We start from the raw sequence: 20,403 nt of genomic DNA on the forward strand, positions 1-20,403 counted from the left end.
TATATGACTTGGTACTTAATCTCATAGGGCAGGCTAAATAAGTTCACTCTTATTTCCAGGGGTGAGAACAGGGGCAAAAGAAGTAGGTTTATTAATTGTGGATACTACTAAATACTGCACAGACTGCAGAATTAGCAGGATCCCATTTAATCTAAAGTCAAATAAGGCAGACTAGATGTAAACATGAGGACAGTACTTCTCACAGGGAATGACTGTGGAGTTTCCAGGCATCTGAAGGTAAGGTATTAATAGGAGACTTAGAATAATTCTTCTCCTCTAGTTTAGTAGGCGAGACTTGGGAGTTGGATGACTGGAGGGAAAAGCACTGACAAGAATAACTATCTAAAAGGAGGATTTCCTCAAGAAAGGTTGACTCAAGGACAGCAGGATAACTGTACTTTCATGAGCTGAGAGAGAGCAAGATGAGGGAATTTCACAAAGAACACACATCAAGGCAGAGGAAATAGCTCCGACAGCCTTAATAAAGCTGCAAATATTTTTCTCTCATCCTCGTCTAAGCCCAGAAGCTACTTTCTATTTTTTATACCTTTTTCCCCCTTTTTAATTGGCAAGAAAGGAAAACAAGATAAAAGCAGGCTGTTAAATAAATTGTTTGAATACACTTCACAAAACCCAGATTAGATATTAAAATACCTATATAGTTGATTTGTCTTCCACAGTTATTTCTTGCTTCCATCCTGAATATATAGATGTTCAACAAGAAGAAAACAGGTTTGGTTCAAATGAATTTTCTTATTACATAATCAAAATGGTACCAGTTAGTGCTATTTCTCAATAAGACTATCAAAAGCCAACATATTTAAGTTACCACCATCCTTTTGATGAAATGATTACTCAGAGACATTTCAGGCAAAATCTTGAATCCAACCCTTGCATCCTTTATCCCAATTCTTATCCTTTAAAAAATGTTTGGCAAAAGAGAAGGCCCTGAAAAAAACTTTCTGATTTTCAAGTACCTGTCTATAGCGTGCTGAATCGTGGCCCACAAAAAAATTATATGCGCATATCCTAATCTCTAGAACCTGTAAATATTACCTTATATCACAAAAGAATGAATATTACCTCACATGGCAAAAGATGCACTGAAGTTAGAGATCTTGAGGGAAGGATCTTTCTGGGTTATCCAGGTGGGCCCTAAACACCATCATACTTAGCCCTGCAAAATAGAGGTAGAGGGAATTTTGAAACCGACATACACAGGAGAGACCCACATGGAGAAAGTGATGTGGAGGCAGAGACTGGAGTGACGCAGCCACAAGACAAGGAATGTCAAGGCATGTCAGCAGCCACCAGAAGTAGAAGAGGCAAGAAATGATTTCTCCTCTAGAACTTCAGGAGAAAACAGAGCCCTGTGGATATCTTTATTTTGAATTTCTGGCCTCCCAAACAGTGAGAGAATAAACTTCTGTTCTTTTAAGTCACCAAGTCTGTGGTAATTTCTCACAGCAACGATAGGAAATTAATACACTGTCCAATCTATACTATCTTCCACAGAATAGTCCATGATAAAGAACCAGGCCTAAACTGCATGTTTGTACAAGGTAACCCTCCAGCCATAGTTAATCAGCTCAGAAGTAAGTAGACACTGACCCAAAGCCAACAGACCAGGATGAGCCAATCAGCTTCTTCTTCTCAAGAATCTGAGCTGAGACATAACGACCATTGTTAGACTGTTGCTACACCAGAGCTGTGGGGTCACATAGATTTGAGACCAGAGTGAGTCTCATGGCAAGCCAAAGTCATTTTCAAGCTAGAGTTAGAGGAGAGTTAAGATGCCAATTAACCTGGGAAATGGAAAAATGAAGAGCTGAGCAGAAAGAATTAAATACTAGAGACCTTACTTCATACTTTACAGAGAAACTAAATGCATTCACATAAGAACAATATTTTCCCATCTTCAAACTGTCATCCTACCTGGATCTATGCCACATATTCTGTCTTTCTTCCCATTACAAAGGAAGAATTGTCCCTTTCCCACTTTAAGGAAAACCCTTCCATCTGGATTCTGAATCCCGGCTCCTCATGACTGCTCAAGGACTTCTGCAATTATTATCTTTCTCTCCTAGATCTACCCTTGCCACTCTCTCCTGGATCATTCACAGTGTGTCAAACACACCTTAGTGTTCCCCTTTTTCAAAACTGGTTATTGGAGCCCATGGCTTCCTCCAGTGACCGCTGATCATCTCTCTGCTCTCTTTCAACTCTTCAGGGAGGTTGTCTGTCATTGTCTCCATTTTCTCGCCTCCAATTTTCTCCTTGGCCCAATGCAATGAGGATTTTGTCCCCATTGCTTTACTTATATAGCTCTTATTAAAGTAACAGATGACCACAAAAGCCCTCAGGTTGCTTGACTTCTCAGCAACATTGGACTGAGTTGATATTTCTTGAAACCATTTTTTTTAGTTTTATGACACCAGGTTTTCTTCTACTTTCTCTATTCTTTCCTCATCTCCTTTGCGGCTTTTCTTCTAACAGACCTCTTATCACTCTCATGCCTCCAAGATTCTACCTTTGACTCTCTTCTGATCTCTATGTTCTTTGCCTAAATAATCTCTTCCAATCCCTTGTAAACACATTCTGATAACTTAGTTTCACATCAGCAGTCTAAATTTGTTCCTGAACTTCATACTCAAATATCCAACCTCCTAATCGACATCTCCCTATGGCTATCTAATAACTATCTCACCCTTAACATGGCCAAAAGAATTTTTTTGATTCCCCAACCCTAGCCTGGAAATCCCATCTTCCTAGTCTGCCTCTTTTCAACAAATGGCACCAATATCCACCCAGTTACTCGGGTCAAAAACCCTACAAGTCATCATCTTTAATTCCTCTCCTTCCAGCACATTCCATAACTAATCCCTCAGCAAGTCCTATGAGCTCGATCTCCAAAACTGATCCTGACTCTGAGGACCCCTCACCTGTTCTTCACCACAACCTATCACCTCTCAATGAATTTCTGCAATAGCGTTTTAACTACAGTTAGTTCTACAGATAGCAGCAATATCAGTTACTATATTGCTTATAACTCTTTGATTGATTTCCACTACATCCACTTAAAACACAAATTTCTCTTCAAAGCCTCTGAAGTCCTGTATGATCTGTTCCCTGCTTGCTCCTATGACATTATCTTTCACTTTTCTCCCCAGTTCTCGCATTTGAACCACATCAGCCTGATTTCTGTCCCTCACACATTTCAAGTTCAGAGTGTTTCAAAGTCTTTGCATTTCTTGTTCCTTCTACTTTGAACTATCCTCCCCAAACCTTCCTATGTGTGACTTCCTCTTATAATACAAATGTCACCTCCTCAGAGAGGCCTTTTATGACTACTTCAGCCAAAGTACCCCATTACTGTCTCTCATATTTCCCTATTTTGTTTACTTTATAACATTTATTAATATCTGAAATTATTCTATTAATCAATTTGCATGTTTACTGTTTGAATTGTCCCACTGCAATGTCAGCTCACTGAGACAATGACTGGATTTTTCGATGTGTGCCCCCAAGTACCTGGTCTATAACAAGTGCTTAGTAAATATTTGTTGACTCACTGGCTGTACAATGCTCTGAGAATCTTTTAATTCCAATCCGCCTTAGGCTTGTGGTACATCATTTCCTGTTTTTGAATATACAACACTAATTGTTACATTATTTTAATCTCCTTTAATGTGTGCCCATCTAAGTCTCTCATCTTTGTATCAAAGAGTCTTGATAAATTGTTGAAGTGATGCTGTATTCTCAATTTGGACATTAATCAAAGATCCCTGATAGTAAGGCTAAGAATGTGCGGGGCAAAAACATCATGCAGGGCTGATACATCCTTCACCTATGTTGACCCTTGTTCTCTTGATACAGACTCAAAATCTTGACTTCCAAAGCCTATCTGAGGAGTTAAGACTATCTCCACAGATTATACCCTGCTTTCTACTGATACATACTTCTCCCTAGGAGAAAAAAATGAAACCTTAGAGATATATAATCTATTTCCTGACTTGTCAAGGACATTGAACATAAGCCAATTACAGAGCTTGTTTTATCATTAAATATAAGACAGTATGAAAATAGCACCAGCCCAGGCAACAAAGTCCTCAACTCCAGTCCTGAGCTGTCCCTATTTAGTTCAATAAACTTGGCTGAGGACCTAACCTCCCTGAAGCTGTTTTCTCCTCTGTATAATGAAGTTGGACCAGTTGACCACAATAATCTCTATGATTATTACCCAATTTATGTACCTTTTTCTTTTTTGTTGCTTCTATTTTAAAAGCTGCTTTTTCCTCTCACTTTCCTAAGAGAATTATGGCTCTGGAAAAGCAGCTGGCTAAGTTTCACTTGCAAAGCACTTCTGATCACACAAAAATGCATGCTGCTCCCCCGGCAGAGAAATGTGTGATGGCTGATTTGCACCTTACTGAATGAATACATGCAATGACAAGTGGAAGTTTTATTGGGTTCATGGCACTGAAGAATAGCAGACATTCTCTTCTTTTAGCTCGGGGTGTTTTTGTTTGCTTGCTTAGTTTGAAGAAAAAACACATTTATTCAGGTGTTCATTTACACAGTAAAATGTGGCTCCACACAACTAAATTGTGTACAGTGAAATTCAAACTGCAAGCTATAAACCCCCACACACTGAGACTGAGAAAGCCAACTTCTCACCAGAGATTTTTCAAAGGGGAGATGAAATGCAGATGGCAAATGCCAGGCTTTGTATATCTGCATCAACATACACATGTTTGAACTAATCTTACCATGACTGCACATTAAACTGAAGCCCCTTGCAAGTGAGTCTCTGGATACTGAGCCTTTCTGGGCAGGTACCCAAGCCAGTTTTCATTTTCATTGTCTGCGCTCTGCAGTTTTCCAAGCTTCCCATGAAGTGAAGGTGTGTGTGGGGGGGGGGGGCGGGGGGTGTCACTCCCCGCCCACCCTCAGAATTGCATACAGGCTCCATCTAGTGAGTGACCAGATCTTAGTTTATAATACCATTAGCTAATGAAGAGAAGCGAGGCTCTTTGGAGAAATGGTAGATTCTAGGATGGAGGTAAGATATATTCAAAATGAGATGGAGATTCTAGTAGTACTAGAAGTAAGGAATTTCTCAAAAAAACAAACAAACAACAAAAAACTTAAAAACCACAGTGATGTGAGTATGTCAACAGACACAGAGCCAATGAAAAAATGTTCAATGGCCAAAGCGAGAACATCAAAATAAATAAAGTAATACTTACTTAAAATCCAAAGAATAAAATAAATATCCATGAGTTCATATTGATGTGAATAAATAAATATTGGAGCGAATACACAAATAAAGAATTCCAAGTAATTTATGTAGATACTAATCTCTAAGTAAGTGAAGCATAACTCCTCACTCCTTAAGTATGGGCTGCTTATAAATGTCTTCGTTCCAAAGAGTATGGGAAAGGAGAATAAGAGTAATTCTACAGTCAGAAACCTGACAAACATGCACCACCTCAGGCAGGTAGTCAATATTCCTGTCAACAGTGATGTCGTGTTGACAGTGTATGGTGAGAATGCCACTTCATCTCTGTGGTCTTCCTCCCCAAAATCCAAACCCCAGTGTAACTATGAGAAACACATCAGACCAATCCCAATTGAGGGACATTCTACAAAATACCTCACCAGTACTTCTCAAAACTGTCAAAGTCACCAAAAATAAGAAGAGTTTGAGAAGCTACCACTATCCAGAGGAGCGTAAGGGAGACATGACAACTAAATGTCCTATGGTATCCTGGATGGGGTCCTGGAACAGGAAAAGGACATCAAGGGAAAACTCAGGATGTCTGAATGAGGCATGACTTCAGTTAACAATAATGTGTCAATAACAGTTCATTAAATGTGATAAATGTACTAATGTAAGATGTTAATAATAAAGACACTGAGTGTGGTGTATATGAGAACTCTGGACCATCTTTGCAATTTTTCTGTATATCAAAAATGATTCTAAAATTAAGTGTTTTAAAAAAATGACTGGCTCAGGTAAATTAAAAAATAATAAGTTTATGGAACAATATCTTCTTCGAAAATGATCTGCTATCAAACACCTGAAAGTTACTCTTGCCTTTTCCAACAGCGCTTTCTCTCTCACTCTTCAGCATACCCTTGCATTTCATAGAAAGGTCATTTTTTAAAATCTAAAACCTTAACTTTTATTGCCTGTCTTTTGTTGTTAAAGTCTGAAAATCACATGATTTGCTCTAGCACTAATGTGATCCCATTTGTAAAATCTGACAACAGTATAGACTGGAGACATCTTTTTATCTCTCTCTCTTTTTTTTTTTTTAGGTGAGGCAACCCTTAATTGACCTCATATATTGCAAGGACCTATCAGCTTACAATCCCTTATTTTATTATTATTATTTTTTTTACACTTATAGCACCAGGTCTTCCTAGGTGGTCTCCAATCCAAGTACTAACCAGGCTCAACTGTGCTTAGCTTTCGAGATCAGATGGAATTGGGATTGGTCAGGGTAGCCTGGCTGTAGACCTTTTTATCTCTTTTAACATTAGCTTTTAGGTGCTTCTCACAGCCATGTAAAAAGATCCCTCCACTTCAGCCTCGGGTTGTTCCCTCCACTGGTAGTACAGAACCTCTCTCCATTCTCCTTGAATGCTATGACAAGTCGAGGTCTTTTATTTATTCAAATTGTCCTGAATAGAAAGGTCAGTTCTCAATAATAAACATTGTGTAGTTAAGGATTTCCTCTTCTGGGAAAAGGTGCTGATAAAATCATTTTTGGTGAGAATGGAGACAAGGAAAGACCTGGCATTTGTCTTTTCATAATCATTCTATCCTTGACATTTAGCATATTTTTTGAAACCTGCCTAGAACTCATTTAAGATTATCCTTATTATTTGCTAACTTTAGAGATGGGTAACCATTAGGTTCATATTACAAATTATCAATTCTCCCCCTGAACTATAACTCTACAAGAACATTTTCACACATATGCTATATGAGCAGACACGAGAGTGAGGGGATATATGCTAATTAACAGTGGCAACTGTTCAGATAGCACACACTGAGCAGCAGATCAAAACCTTATTTCCCTTCGAAACGTCTCAAGGAGCCTGAGATAATATCACCTATTGAAATCTTCACCTTTAGAATCACTCCTTTAATTTAAATGAGTTTTCTAACCTGAGACCTATTATTCTGCTGGGGTCCTAGAGCTTTTTCAATAGCAAAATTCTTTTTGTATGCCATACACTTACTAAAATACAGACACACAAGTTAAAATATCAAGTTTCTTCCCTTGTGATTGTAGTCATATCAACTCAGGGTGCTGATACTTTATGCTAAATTGAAGCTCTAATTAACAGGAAACTATATCCTTGGTTATATTTGTTGAGTAGGTAAAATCCTTATAAAATTTGGGGTCAGGAGAAGAAGAGAGATTGTCAGAAGTAGAAAGATTGAGAAACACTGGTTTCTAGTCCTTAAAATGGAGTCTGGCCCTCAGAAAGCCCCTAAAATTCTATAGAATTGGGGGAACTAAAGGAGAGCCCCTCGGGTTTCCTCTAAGCTTCTGCCTCGAAAATTAAATAGACGGAGGAATTGCTAGCTCTGACAAGCACAGAGAGAGGATGGGATCCAAAATACATACTTGTCTGTCTCAAGCCCTAAGATCTGCAAAGCCAGTATGGTTGGTGATCCATTCAAGCAGGTGGAAAGGAAATGCGGTGGATTGAGACACTACAGAGGCCACTGTGAGGGCAGCAGAAAAACAGACCAAGGGCCATGGAGCTCTCCAGCACAAACATCTGGTACAGGAGAGTTGAAAGAGGGTAAGAGAATGGCAGCAAGGAGCTACATGACAAGTTGTCTGAGGAACAGTGAATAAAAATTTTCCCATATATACATAAGATCACTTCTAAACACATTTAAATCTTTGCAAGCTTGGCTATGCTTCTGTTTTGTCCTAAAAAGTTAGTGATTTTAGACAAACAAGTCTTATCATTCTATGACTACTTCTTGATTGGGAAGAGCTTTGGAATCACACAATTACCCAAAACACCCTGTCAAGTTCACAGACACATAAAATCCAGAATTATTACAAAAATTCTCAATGGAGAAATAGAAATCTCAAAACTTTAAGGCTTTATCCAACCTTTTAAGCACTACCTGAATGCCAGATTTTCTTATTCTTACTTTTATTAAATTATTATAATTCATAATCCTCCATATGAAAATAGTTGCTTAATGCTTACCCCACAACAAAGTAGAACTTATCTCATGTACTTTCTCCTTGCCAGACTGCCTTCCTCACCCCTTTTCTACCTGTTAACATTGGATTCAATTGGGGCCAACGTGAATGCCACACAAAGTACAGCTGAAGAATGGCAGCATCGGCTGGAAAATTTCTTTCCTCCTATAAATTCCCAGAAAAACGTGTGCACCACTGATTCAATATACACAAATCAAATATTTAATTAGTCCCTAACATACATACATACATACATATATATATATATATATATATATATATAAAATCAAACTCCAAATCATAGTAAAAGTCTTTAATGCAAATAGTCTCTATAAACCTGAAGTCAGAGACCAGGCCTGTTCACTGTTATACATAGTATCTAACAAGTACCAGGCATATAGTAGGAACTCAATGAATATAACTAAAGTAAAAAGATATAGGAAAGTGATGTAGAGCTGGGAGCTTCATGTGGATTATTTTATTTAATCATGATAATGAATCCACAAAACAAGTATTATTATCTTCATTTCATAGAAGAGAAAACAGACTCAGAAAGATTAAATAATTTTACCAAAGCTCATACCACTAATGACTATTGGGGTCAGAATACTTCTGTTTTCTGTGTTGGAGCTCTAGAATATTTGATTTAAAAATATTTTTGTGTTTTGAAAACCAAGTCTATACAGGAAATAGTCTAATAAAAAAGAAAAAAAGACTGAATTACTAAATTTGTTTCTGATCAACAAGTTTTTAAATTTTAATTAAAAATTAAAGTCACTAATAAAATATTCTCTGTAGTTATTTCAAGAATCTTGAAAAACTAAACCTCCACCAGACATTTATTCTTTTAGAATTGCTTTAGGATGTAAAATAAATCAGTTACACTTATTTTATATACAACCACGCCCACACTTTATTTGAAGGTAAAACAAAATGAAGAAAAGACTTTTTGTTTGATGTGTGATGTTTACCAGTTGCTGCAGGGCACAAAAAAACAAACATTTAATTGAATTTCCAAAAATATTTTTATAAAATTTCAAGTCCATTTTTATAGTCACGATGACCAAAATACTCTTTTATATTTGATGTTTTTAAATTGCTCTCAAGCAGATGAAACAAGTTTTAATTTTGCAAGTTTCATGTAAAAATGTCACTACAGAAAAAGCAAAATGATGTTTTGCTTTATGGCTTAAGGGTATATCTTAAAAGAACTAGTGAACACAAATATGGCCACATTTTTAAGGCTGTGTAAAGTCTAGCATCTCTGTTATTTAACCAGTATTTCACTCATTCATACAATAAATATCTGAATGCTTATGAGACACCAGGCACTGTACTGGGCACTTCATAATAAAAAAACATCCTGCTTTCAAAAGACTTACATTCCAAGCAAGGTTAGGAACAAGTAACATATAAATGAACAATATTCTTTCTGACAATGGTATGATTTCTAAAAATAAAATAGTGTAAAACAGGGGGATGTGACACAGCATATGCCATACAGTTTATATGGGTATATTAGGGTAGGTGGTACATGAAGGTGGCTACAAAAACGAGGTCTGGAAGAAGAGCCTCCCAGGGAGAGGTGCTGAGCCAGGATGAGCTGTCACATTCAAGGACGCAAATAAGGCTCATGGGGCCAGAATACAGTGATGGAGCAGTAATAAAAGATGAAGTCAGAGAGACAGGCAGGAACAAGGACAATGTTTGGATGTAGTCAGTGCTCGGGAAGCAGAGAGGGCTTAAGCAGGGGAATAACGTACTGGACTTAGTTGTTCGAAGATCACTCTGGATATGCTCAGAAGAGTAGGCAGCAAGGAGGTGGGCAGGTAGGTGGCATCATAGTTTAAGATAAGCCGTGTGGAGGGGATAGCTGAGAAGGCAGAGAGAAGAACGTGTGCCAGAGGTGCACTCTGAAAACGGAGTGAGAAGACTTGCTGATGCGTTGGATAATGTGGGGTAACAGAAAGAGGAAATAGTGATTCCTAGATTTTTGACTTGAGCAGCCCAAGGTAAAATCTATTTCCTGCAAGAGGAACTATTTCCTAAATGTGTTTGACCACAGAATCTTTTCATCTTCTGTGATTCTTAACAAATCCTTAAACGCTAGTGTCTGTGAAGCACAGAACAAGAATGCTGTTTTAGAATCTAAATAGGTATTACTTCATCCTTTCCTCTGAGTCTTACTCCTATCCTCTAAGGCAAAATGTGGTGTTGCTAATGTGAATTTTAACTTTTCTTATAACTTTTTCGAGTGCTTTTTTGAGATCACTTTTGGACCGCACCTAAGGACGGGGCTGGTTGCCAGGAGAACTAACCATGTGATTATGGGGTTAGACCTTGTAGCCCCACCCTCTGACCTCTGAAGAGGGGAGGGGGCAGGTGGTTGAATCAATCCTAGGTGGCCAAGAATTTAATCAATCACGCCTGTCATGAAATCTCCATAAAAACCAAAGAAAAGGGGGTTTGGAAAACTTCCGGGTTGGTGAACACGCAGAGATTTAGGGAGAGTGGTGTACCATAGAAGCAGAGCATGGAAGCTCTATAGCCTTTACTCTTACCTTGCCCTGTGGATCTCTTCCACCTGGCTGTTCCTGAGTTATACCCTTCTAGAACAAACTGGTGATCTAATCAGCAAAATGTTTCTCTGAGTTCTATGAGCCACTCTGGCAAATTAATCAAACCCAAGGAGGGGGCCATTGGAATCTCAAATTTATAGCCAGTTGGTCAGGAGCCTAGGTGAAAAACCAAACTTACGATTGGCATTTGAAGTGGGGTGGGGGCCATTCTTACAGGACTGAGCCTTTAATCTTTGAGATAGTGTAGATGATGTGAGAATTGAGTTGAACTGTAGGACAATCAGCAGGGGTCAGAGAATTGCTGGGTGGTATGGGGAAAACCTTCGAACACAGGTCAGAATTGGGTGAAGAATTGTGTATGCTTAAACGTGAATAAGCCTCAAACCTGATAATATTTTAATGTGACTATTTTCACTATGACTACAATTCCAAGTGTTACTGGCTACATTAACCCATTATTTCAGTCACAGGGAAGTAGGTCTCATTATATTAACTTTACAGAAGGGGACATAGCCTGATGTCGCACTAGCAGGAAGAGACAAGTGTCTACCTATAATTAATCCTAGGTTTTTCCTTCTCAAAATTTGGCTTCCAGAACAACAGAGTCCAAATTAGACTTCACCACCAAACAAGTGGCAAAAGTAGGTAAGAAAAAAAAAGTCTACTCAGAGTTAACAACTTTTTCAAATCTTTTTTTTTTTTTAATTTAGCCTAACTGAAGAAAATTATGATAACATCTAAAGAAGCTAAAGGAAATCACCAAGGAAGTGAGAATATTTTCGTTTCAGGAGTAAGTTCTCTACCCTGAGTTGATTTTATTTAAAGCTCTTTAAAAAAAAATTGTGAAACACTAAAAGAAAATATTGTTGGAGGAGGGGGTATTATGAAAGAAATAACTGCGTGAGACAGTATCCAGAGGCCCCACAGCACAAGAAACTTCCAGGACTGGATACGAACATAAACTGGCCTGTTCCAGAGAGAGCCAGAGCAGGCCACTCCTTTAAAGAGGTGGGGCCCTCTATGGTCATCAGTAGGGTGCACCACAAACAGACACCCTTCAACATGAAATCCATCTTCTGACAGTTTGTTATAGTTGTTCACTTTCCTCTACATACCAGGGAATCTCAGGTATTGATAATTCCAATGATTCTGTCTATATCAAATGTGTTTATAGAAATTATAGGAAAGAGATAAAATGGCCTAGAATTACTAAGAGGGCCTGGTGTTTCCTTTGGGGGATTTGTGTAAGCAATAAGTGGGTACTAGAACCACCCCCAATCAGTCCCCAAATCTAAATTAAGTTACATCAGTATCTCTTATAGCTCCAACTGCATCTTAAGGATACAAGGAAGAGGAAAGGCATAAAAAGAATACCAGCTTTTGTTTCTTTATTGTTCTATGAGAGCTTTTTGAGGTTTTTATCAACTAGAGCAACTAGCACTGGAGATAGATGAAAATTACAAAGTTTACTTTTTAGTTGATAAAATAAAAATTCATAACTTCAGATGACACTGTGAACGAGGTTGCTAGAAAAGCAGTCCTAATTTTTTTAGTGAACCTTTGCTAGGTTAATTCAATTAAGCTGATATTTATTTAACGATTATTTTATGCCAAGCATTGACAGACATAGTGGATAATAATCTCAGTCTCTGTCTGTCGCTTTGTTTGTGTGTGTGTGTGTGTATACGTATATAACATCATGCATAACCTTCCTCTACGTTTGACTCATTCTCTCTACTTTGAAATCCAGTCTTTCCCAGGTACTCAAGCCACTTAAGATGATCTAGTTTGCACACTTAATGACATTTTCTTTAGCCCATCATCCAAATCAAAACATGAAATATGGCTGGGACAGTATCACCTTATGCAATACCAGATGCCATCTTGGAGGCATTGAAATCATAACTACACGCTGTAATTCACAGGGTACTGATTTCCAACAAATCGCTGTTAAAATTCAAATTATTCCTATTTTCAGGGAAACTCAACACAAAGACATATAATTTCAACTCTTGTTTCCCTGAGTGCCTGCTGAGGGATCTGTCCCCTGTGAACTGACAGAATGATCAGAGGCTGAGCTGTCATCTGATGTTTTCTAACCTGACAGGAGCTGCACAAGAGACCTGTGCTGAGAGAGAAACAAAAGAGCCAAGATAAGAGAAACAGAGCGAGCAGATTTCTACCGATGAGCACTTAAAGAGGTATAGACCTCTTTGTGAAGTACATGGATATATGAACTTGACACATGGCTGACCAAGTCAGTCAGCTATTTGCTTTCTGAGACTTGATACTGCGAGCCTTCATCACCTGCTTTGAATATGCATTGTTTAGATATGCAAATTAGCACTTGCCTATTAACCAAGCATTAATGAAATCACTCTTTCTGAAAGTCTTCATTTTAATTAAAATTAGACCTACAGCCTCACAGGTCTCCAGTGTATTTCTTTAAGCTATGAATGTTATTTTCTATTGGATAATAATCGAGGGTTTTGGGAAAACCTGGGAAGCTTCTTTTGGTTTGAAGTGCTTCTGTTCTATTTATTTTGTTTTGCATTTTCTTTCACATACCTAAAATGAGCAAGTGTTTATCCTGGCTATTGGCGAAAAGGCTTTATCATAAAAAAAATTCAAAATTAAAACATTAGAAATGCTAATACTGAGTCTCTAAGTAGGAAAAACATCTAGCAAAATATACTAATGTAATAAAAGTTTTTGATGATATTAAAGTAATAAAGGAAAAAAGTACAACCCTCTTAAATTCAAAGATGACAAGTGACATTTTTACTTACAGTTTCATCATCCCGATAGCTACTTAAATGAGTGTTTATTCTGCTCTGAGCACAGAGCTTTGTGAATGTACACCTCACAATACTCGTCTGTTTTTCCCAATAAACCTGTAAAGCAGGAATTACTTTCCCAGCTCACAGCAAGGTAAGCGAATTGCCCAAGATGATACCACTTAAGTAACAGAGCAGAGACAAACTCCAATCTGTCTTCCTCAAGAACAAGGAAGATACCTTACTCATCTCTCCCTTTAGTGCAGACCCCTGCTTGGCATATCATCAGCATTTACTAACCATTTATTGAATTGAATTTTGAAATATCCCCAGAAAATCTTTGGGAGACTTTGAAAAACTATTTAGACCTTAGAACTACTTACTGTCACAGCACTTCAATCCCCATTAGATGAGGACGCTTTTTGTTTATATTCTGACTTTTATCATAAGTGAAGAGAGAGAAAATTGTTATATGTGATCCCATGTCTGAATATGCCAGTCCCCCGAAAAGAATGGCCCTAATACAGCACCCCTAAGACACCACACCGATCGCACCACCCTACATAACACAAGGGCTTAATAAATGTTTGCTGAATAAATGTCAAAAACTGAAGATCTTGTTTTCTTTTGTGAGAACATGCTTTTTTTCTGACACTTCTCTTTTGATTCCCCTCAATAACCTATGTTGAATAAATGGAGCATTGCATGGGGCTAAAAACTATGTTGGGCTCGGACCAACTTGGATCCGAATCCTGGCTATGCCACTAACCAGCTTTCCAACCTACGTCTCCTAAGTAAGCAAGTTATCTAACCCCCTCTAAGTCTCCATTTGCTCGCCTTTAAATGGTGATGAATCATAATACTCATGAGATTATTATAAGGATTTAATGGCACAAGTCAGTGCACTTAGTCTGAATCCTTGTACACTGCGAGTACTCAGTAAAAAGCCTACACAAGAAAACAACTTATCATTTTTCTTATATTCATTTCAAAATCAAACATCTTTCCTCAGGAAACTGAACTGTGGATAGCATGCTTGTGACCAAAACACACTGTATTCGTATTGTAATCTCTATCAGCATCTTAGACTTGCTCAGTTAGCCCTCCTTCCCCCAAGTGCAGGGCCCTGTAACTTTTCACTCTCCTCCCTCCTATGGAGAGTTGTGAGGACAAAAGAGGAGCAGGGCCCATCAACAGACACCTTCAAAACTCTCTTAACATACTAGGAATAATTGAACAATGACAATGGCTTCTTGACTACTTCAAAGAGATATTGAGAAATGGGATTTGAATTTAAATCAAGTGTCATTAACGAGAGAAATATTTGAGAACCTCATGGCTGATTTCTGAGGATTAGATTTAGAAAAACAAACACTCTTCTAAATGAAGCATGGACCGAATATATGAGTTAGAGATAATTATTTGCTCTGAAAGAAATATCTTCAAAGGGATGACAATATGAAAATATGTTTGCATTTCATTTAGTCTTTATAAAAGACACTGTATACTTACCTACATAGAACTCAATCCCATAGGCCTATGAGTTGGTGATTAGTATAATCTCCTGCTGAAGCCTTGTCCTCAAGTCACCAGAAACCCATCTGGGCCCTTTGTATGATCCATCTGTACGCAAGGGAAAGAGAATGACATAGCACCATGTCTACACACAGAACAATTATGTATTTAGAGAAAGATGAAGAAACCACTGAATGCACAACAACCCAATAGGTGTGGGCCTCTTGAGTACAGTAATGTGTGTCCCTGGGAAGTCTGACTTCAGGGTCATGAGCAGCATTGTTGGGGGTGCTCTGCAGCTACCCAAACTGGGGTATAAAGAATTCATGTTCAGACTCTTCCGGTGCCTCTCATTGTCAAGGAGCCAAACTGAGTGCTTTGTCTGCCTGCCCAGCCCACACGTCAGAATGGAGGCCTTTCCTCCGGGCTCAGAAACAACACAAACTTTTTTGTTTTTCACTTTATAAGTAAGCGATCCAATGACTCCACCAGCTGTGGCCACGAGGAGCAACAGCACGAAACGTGAGGCGCCTCAGTGAGATGGCAGCCTCCTCCTAGAGTGGGCCTGTCAGTATGAACAGGCAGCTTACACTTGAGAATTTACTCTTGTGTTTTCATGTATTGCACAGCGGTTAAGGGCATGGGCTTGGAGTCTGACTGCAAGGATCAAAGTCACTTTGTGACCATGGGCAAGTCACTTCCTTCCTCTTGCTTACTTCAGAGAGTTGCGATGATTAAATAAATTAATAGTCTGTTATCTGCTTAAGCTACCATAACAAATACCATGGACTGGGTGGTTTAAACAACAGAAACTTATTTTCTTACAGTTATGGAGGCCCTGGTTTCCCAAAATGTATGTTCTTTTCACATGTAAAATATATTTATTTCCCCCACAATAACCCCAAAACTCTAACTCATTCCAGCATCAACTCTAAGCCTAAAGTCCATAGTATCATCTAAATATCTAAATCAGATGTGTGTGACTTGAGGTTCAATTTACCCTGAGGCAAAATTCTTCTACAGCTGTGAACCTTTCAAACCTAACAAGGTGTGTGCTTCTAAAATACAATGGTGGGACATAGAGTAGACATTCCCATTCTAAAAGGGAGAAATAGGAAAGAAAAAAGGAGTGACATCCTAAGTCCAAAACCTAACGAGGCAAATTCCATTAGATCTTAAGGCTTGGGAATAACGATCTTTGGCTTGATGTTCTGCCTTGCGGACCCACTGAAGTAGAATGTCATCTCTATGGCTTGACAGGATGTTGTCCACCACGGCTCTCTTCCAGGGCCCCTCCTGTGCTGCAGCTCAGTGCAGGGGCCTCGCCCCTGATGGACTGGGCTGGAATGCAGGTGCATCTTGGACTGGAGTGGTGGCCCCGTCCTTTGAAATAGCTCTGCTTCCTAACCCTTACACTCTGGGCCTATGATGAGAGCGGCAGACCTGATGGTCTTGAATAATCTTTGGGAGATGTGAGAGATGATCAGTTTTCCCTTGTCCTGCAGAATAGCTCCTGGCTTCTGTTAAGATGACTGTTGTGGTTCATATCCATAGTAATACCTTTATCAAACACCCCTCATTCCTCTCTTCAGGGACTCCAACGGTACATATACTATGCTGCTTTCAGTTGTTCCGTGACTTGATCATGCTCTATTTATCTTTATTCTGTTTCATATTAAATGATTTCCATTGCTATATCTTTCAGTTTGCTAATGTTTTTTCCTTCTTCAATATAATTTGTTGTTTATCTCAATTACTGTATTTTTCATTTTAGACCTTGCATTTTCATCTCCAAAAATTTTATATGGTTCTTTTATCTTCCCTATTTCTACTTAACATATGCAATATTTCTTCTATCTTCTTGAACACATGTAATACAGTTATAGCAATTGTTTCAATGTCTTTGCCACTAATTCTACCACCTGTGTCATTTATGGGAATGTTTCTGTTGACTTGATTTTTCTACTGATATGGGTCACATTTTCCTGTTCCTCTCAATGCCTGGTAATTTTTTACTGGATGCTGGACATGGTGAATTTTTTTTTGATGAGTGCTAGATATTTTTTATATTTCTATATTCTCGAGCTTTATTCTGGGATGCAGTTATGTTATTTGGAAACAGTTTGATTTTTTCCAAGACTTGCTGTTAAGATTTGTGAGGTAGGATTCAGTAGCTTTTGTCTAGGTCTAAATTCATCACACTACTGAGGTGATACTCTTAAATACTTTATTTTTCTGATGTCCTTTGATATTTTCTACTCTCACTGGTAGGAGCACTATTCCCAGCTCTCTATGAGCTTCAGACATGTTGTATTTGCTCCTTTTCAGTGGTTCTTCCCCCCAGACTTGGATAGTTTCTCACATTCGTGAGCTCATCAGTAGTCAGATGAAGACTCAAGGAGGACTGTCTGTGGATCTCTAGAGCCTTTTCGCTGTCCAGCTCCCTCTTCACCAGTACTCTCTCTTGTGAATTCGAGCCACTTTGGCCTCCCTGGTCTCCTAGCTCCATCTTTTCAAATCACAGAGATCACTGGGCTCCCCAGGGTTCCTATTCCCTACATGGCAGCCTGGAACCTCACTCCAGACACTAAGCTGGAGAAATCATATGGTTCATCCTGTTTGTTTTCCCACTCACAGAGATCAGCATCATGCACTGCCTGATATATAATGTCTGAAAACCACTATTCCATATATTTTGTCCAGTTTTTAGGTAGGACAATAAATCCAGTCTCTTTTATTCTTTCTTGTCCAGAAGGACATTTTTTAAAAGAGAAATTGACTCCTTACTTTTTTTGCTTCATCATCATAAATTCAAGTTACATAAAATGCTTTTCTCTTACAGACAATGAAAAATTGAATTAAACTGGGAAATATGGCACTCAAAAATTAATTCAATTTTTATTTTCAAAAATCAAAGCCCTAGTTATATTTCGAAACTATCTTTTACTTTGTATGTTTTACTTATATTTATTTTCACTAATTTTAATCACTGTGGGATATATTTAACATTCTAAAATATTTCCAGTATGTTTATATTGCATTTTTAATACAGTCTCATAGAATTCTCAAACTGAAAAGTCATAACCATATTGAAGTAAAAGCTCTTCCTTTTCTACATGACAAGTAGACCCAGAGTGTTTTGGTGTGTGTGCAATACAACACAGTTACCCAGGGGCTGAGTGAAGCACCAGAATCCATCTCTTCCATCATTAAATCATTGATGTACTAAACAATCAAATAGGGAACCCAATTGAATGCCAGGCACTGCTCTAGCCTGCAAAACTATTTTCTTCCCTTCCCTAGTGATGCTCACAGTCTGGTAGTGGTGATAGCCATGCAACAGGGAATCAGAATGCAATGTAGAAAATGCAACCATGGAAGTGTGCACAGGACAGCACTGGGAGTAGGATGGGAGTGATTTTGTTGTTGCTGCTGTTTTCAAAGCCATGCTGTTTTTTCCTCCTAGATATTAGACATCAAGATTTTTAAAACTTTTAATTGAAGTGCTGCATACATATAGGAAAAATGTATAAATTAATTTCATAAAATGAACCCACCCACGTAATTGGCACCAAAATCAAACAGAATATTACCAGTACCTGAGAAGCCCCATTCTAGTTATGCCTCACCCAAGGACAACAGTGCTGGTGACTATGCCTGAGGAAGTGGAGCAAATCATCCCACAGGAGGGGCCACATAGGCTGATTGCTAGTTCACCACTCTCTCCAGTGCACCAAATGTCCTTCCTGTTAAAGCCCTCTAAAATCTTCCAAAATTCCCGATTCCACAAAAACCTTTGCTAGATCGTTAAATGTGGGAGGTCACTACACTGTAAAATATATAGATTTGTATAATTTGAATGACTCAGATTTAAAAGATTTTTAGAAATACTATCAGGGAAGTTTCCCTTTACTACTCTCCCTGAAGCACATGTGCACTTTTAGAATCACTACATGAACTATTTTTCAAATAATAGCAAATACAAGTCTAAAAGTTTCAAGATATGCCACTGATGACTCTAGTTATGAGGCATAAACAGTCTTATGTCATTTGGCAATAAACTATTAAATCTTTTGTCTTTCAAAATAATTAAAATCAAGACATTTCATTGGTGAGTAAAACAGAAACCTATGATGTTCAACTCCATAAATTTTTTCCTCTCTCCAAAGCAAAAGAAAATGTTGACTCTGGCAAGAGAATGTAATGGGAAAGTTCCTTGGAAAAATAATGATAGTAAACATATTGAAGAGACTCTGCTTTTAGAGTATTGATAGGGGTTCTCTTTTTTTCTGGTTGCCTTTATGATACGCTTTTCCTTAAACAGCTTGAGTTCTGTGGGTTTGGTCTTTTGGAACCTGGGGAGTAAAGAGGACAGGGAAATAGAAGAAATATCTAATGCTATGAAAATGCCTGTGACCAAAAACACCTGAAACATCAATATAAATTTACATTCTAAAAACCATATTGTAGGGTTGCTGTTAATACCAATCAAAATTTATTATGAAATTGATTCTTAGGTGGATCAATTTTCTTTTAAACTAGCACTGGGAAATGAACCTGTGAGATACTAATAGGAGATGAAAGCGCAAGAAATAAAATATTGGTGATGAGGACTGAGTTTGACTTCTACTGTCTGTCCTTTAGTTCTATTTCACAAAACCATTTTTGCCTTTTAGTCCTTCATTAGACTGTTCATTAAAAAAGAAATCTGCAATGCTTCACAAATTTTGTAAGCTACAACTCAAAATATTATCTCACAAATCAATAAAAACAGATGCTATTGTAACAAATTTATGTAAAAAATGCAAGTCATTGCCTAATTTTGTATCACTCCAAAGACTCCAGTAAGTGATGTTGTGATGTATGAGGATTATGTGAGTTTGATAAACATTTAAATCTTGTTAAGTCCTACAAGTAGCTCTAGTATCATGAAATGTCTGTTTTTTAAAAAAATTGGCAGCCTCCTAAAAAATGGCATAGATGATAAAGGCTTTGTTCATCCCTCTTGGGTCTACATTAAAGGTGTGATGGAAACATCATACAGTGTCGCCTGGGATCTAGATGAACAGAAACACTACAACTAGGGAGAGAAATAAGATATTAATCTGCAACAGCAGAAGGTAGGAAGGGGCAACGATGACAGGTGCCTGGTTCCCAGCGGCAGATGGTACAGAGGCTATGGCAGTGGCAGCCAGCAGCTGCAGACACCTCTTAAATGAGCCATGTCCGAAGGACTGTCACAGTGACAGACCCACTCATTCTGAGCACCAGAGCTTGGTCAACTGA

The 20,403-nt window shown here is 38.2% G+C and overlaps 1 long non-coding RNA gene across 2 annotated transcripts in view; it reads right to left on the reverse strand.

Moving 5' to 3' along the window:
• Nucleotides 1–563: 563 nt before the first annotated feature.
• Nucleotides 564–20,403, reverse strand: part of LOC107506357 — a 118,729-nt gene continuing 98,889 nt past the window's right edge. The window contains exons 3-5 of one of the 2 annotated variants that reach the window (XR_001595902.2): nt 15,115–15,225; nt 1,084–1,177; nt 665–698 (exon numbers count right to left, since the gene is read on the reverse strand). This is a non-coding gene — a long non-coding RNA (uncharacterized LOC107506357). Of the gene's footprint in view, nt 1,178–15,114; nt 15,226–20,403 lie in introns of both variants that reach the window. The other variant, XR_004952516.1, reaches the window with a different exon arrangement.

This window comes from Rousettus aegyptiacus, unplaced genomic scaffold, assembly GCF_014176215.1.
Source record: "Rousettus aegyptiacus isolate mRouAeg1 unplaced genomic scaffold, mRouAeg1.p scaffold_m13_p_8, whole genome shotgun sequence".
NCBI lineage: Eukaryota > Metazoa > Chordata > Mammalia > Chiroptera > Pteropodidae > Rousettus > Rousettus aegyptiacus.